Source organism: Carlito syrichta, unplaced genomic scaffold (assembly GCF_000164805.1).
Source record: "Carlito syrichta isolate Samal-C Ts95f unplaced genomic scaffold, Tarsius_syrichta-2.0.1 Scaffold12656, whole genome shotgun sequence".
Taxonomy (NCBI): domain Eukaryota; kingdom Metazoa; phylum Chordata; class Mammalia; order Primates; family Tarsiidae; genus Carlito; species Carlito syrichta.
Window position 1 is genome coordinate 1,863 of NW_006956752.1, and position 3,146 is coordinate 5,008.

The window sequence follows — 3,146 nt, forward strand, 5'->3', positions numbered from 1 at the left end:
CCATGGGGAGTGGGAGGACATAATATCAACAAAGGTACCCAAAGTTTATATGTAACATAAATTGTTCCCTACATTTTAAAATAAAAATAATTTAAAAAGAAACAGAAGAGAATAGAAAACCTGGTTTCCCAGAATGAGGACAATGTCAACACACAATTTCTATTGCATACCAAGTATTTCATATTCGTTCTTTGTAGAAAAATCAAATTTGAGTAGAAATGTTAAAATTGTTAGATACATTGTGTCAGCGCGTTGCAACATTACATCATGATCAATCTCTCTTTATGTCAGGAAAGAATAAAAGACAGCATTTGGGAATCCATGAATACAATTAGTCACATTAACAGAATCAATGAGAAAATCATATGATCATGTTAATAGATTAAAATGATCTTGTGACACTTTTAGAAAAGAATTATATATTTAAAAGTCAACGGATAGAGCGTTGATGGCTTCCCAAAACCGCGACCCCCCACCTCCACCGTCACCGCCACCCAGAAAGGATCCGAACCTAATGTGGATGCCGCCCAGGGCTCCATAGGCAAAAGGCTACAACAGGAGTTGATGACCCTCGTGATGTCTGGTGACAAAGGAATTTCTGCATTCCCTAAATCAGACAACCTTTTCAAATGGGGAACTATCCATGGAGCAGCTGGAACAGTGTATGAAGACCTGAGGTAGAAGCTCTCTCTGACATTCCCCAGTGGCTACCCTTACAACGTGCCCACAGTGAAGTTCCTTATGCCCTGCTACCACCCCAATGTGGATAACCAGGGTAATATCTGCCTGGACATCCTGAAGGATAAGTGGTCTGCCCTCTATGACGTGAGGACCATCCTGCCCTCCATCCAGAGCCTGCTAGGAGAACCCAACATCGATAGCCCTTTAAATACACATGCTGGTGAGGTCTGGAAAAACCCCACAGCTTTTAAGAAATACAGGCAAGAAACCTACTCAAAGCAGGTCTCCAGCCAGGAGCCCTGACCGGGGCCATCCAGTCTCGCCTGTGTCATCTTTTATTTTATCTTTTCCTTAGATGGTCTGTCCTTTCCTTGATCTTGAGCTGTGGTGTTATATTTGATTTGTTTGTTTTTTAAATTAAGTCTGGTTGAGACCTTGTGATGTATATTAAATAAATGTTTTAGTTTTTTTTTCTAAAAAAAAAAAAAAAAAAATCAACGGATAAGAAAGTAGTATATATTTCTGAAACACATGAAAAACAGTAGTAATAAGCAATAAAAACATGTTTTGGGAAGAAAGTTTAAATGGTATCACTAAGTTTATGTCCTCTCATCAGTTTATCTATTGAGCCTGATAATGACATAGACACCAGCTATTTTTGTTCTGGAGAAAAGAACTTTTTGCACAAAAAACATTTAAATTGGAAATCCATACAAATTTGAAAAAAAAATAGGATGATATTATACATACTAAGGACTAGGAAAGTAAAGCTGTGTGATAGTGACTTTTTTTTTTGAGTTGGAGTCTCACTCTGTCACTCAGACTGGAGTGCAGTGTCCGCTCCCAGCCACCGCAGCCTCGACTTGCTGGGCTCCGGCGATCCATGCGCCTCAGCCTTCCAAATAGCCAGTATTACAGGCATGCACTACGAGGCCTGGCTGTTTTTTTGTAGAGATGAGGTCTTGCTGCCCAGGCGGGTCTTGAACCCGTGGGCTCAGGCAATCGACTCAGCTCAGCCTCCCAAAGGCGCAGGATTACAGGCTGAGCCACTGAGCCTGGCTACAGTAACTTTTTTAAAAGATTGAGAAATCAAGGGAATACAGAGTTTAAAAGGAGAATAAGACATATATGTAAATGCATTATACAATCAAGCCACAGTGGTGGAAGAGAAGTAGTGACCTTGCTGTTTCTCACTGGAGAATGAAGCTTACACATGTGGAGAGACTTTGTCATCCAGTGTGTTTGCTTCTTGCAGGTCTTCCTCACCCATGTTAGGCAGAGATGTCCCAGCCCTTCAGACTGTTTAGAGTCTTGGAGTCAGTGTCCTAAGCACAGTAAGTCCTTAATTACAAATGAGTTCTGATAAAAGAGTAGCCAAAATTATATGCAAGGGAAAACCGATCACATATTAAGTCAGTGATGCATAGTGTTCTAAAAACTAGATGATTCTTCCATTTGTCATTTAGGAAGCACAGAATTCTGTTATATTTAAATAAAACGGGTGAAACTACACTTTTATTCTATCTAAATATTTTAAAATCCGACATTGCCATTGACATGGTGTCTGTAATTCAGTGTTCACCATAAGTTGATTCTCCCTCATTATGTCCCTTACTCTTTCACTTCCATTATATCTTCATACAGAAGTATGACTTTGTCTTCTTAAAGTATGCTTCTTAGAAGCTGCTCTTAGTAATCAAACCTCTCAGGTATTTTATCTTGAAAATATTTCTTTTTTTCCTATTCTTTAAACATATCCTATTCTATCTTTAATAATACTTTATATCATCACTGTTAATACTACTTTCACTGCTTTCAAGAAAACACAAGTTTTGGAAATACCCTTAGTGCCTTTAGTGTAGTTTTGTTTTGTAATTTTAATTTATATTCATTTATATACTTCTATTTAGAATTTATATACACACACATTTTTGAGTGGCATCGCTCTGCCACCCAGACTGGAGTTCAGGGTCATGATCATGGCTCAACCTATGAGTTCAGGCTATTCTTCCCCGAAGATGCCCGAGTACCTCGAGACAACATGCACTACCATACCCAACAAATTTTGTCATTTTTTACAGATATGAGTTTTCCATGCTGCTATCAAACCCCTGGGTTCAAGACATTCTCCCACCTCAGACACACAAAGTATAGGGAATACAGTCCTGAGTCACCATGTCTTGCCCCTCACTGCTTTTAGGTGTTTTCTTTTGGGGTATCGCACAGTTTGACTAATATTGCTTTTAGTACTGTTCTATATTTCTATTGTTGACACACATTATTTCCAAATATAAGAATTTATATCTGGCTATTTTACAAACTTATATATCAACAAATCTTTGAATCTGACCTTTTTATTTTTTCACATATTTTACTCAAACCACTACATAAATCGTTGGGAAATGTTTCATATTTTACTTTCAAGTCACCATTTATGTAGAACTGTAATCATAATTTTTATCACT

The 3,146-nt window shown here is 38.0% G+C and overlaps 1 pseudogene; it reads left to right on the forward strand.

Moving 5' to 3' along the window:
* The first annotated feature begins 448 nt into the window (after positions 1 to 448).
* LOC103258250 lies at positions 449 to 984 on the forward strand (annotated as a pseudogene).
* Positions 985 to 3,146: the final 2,162 nt, after the last annotated feature.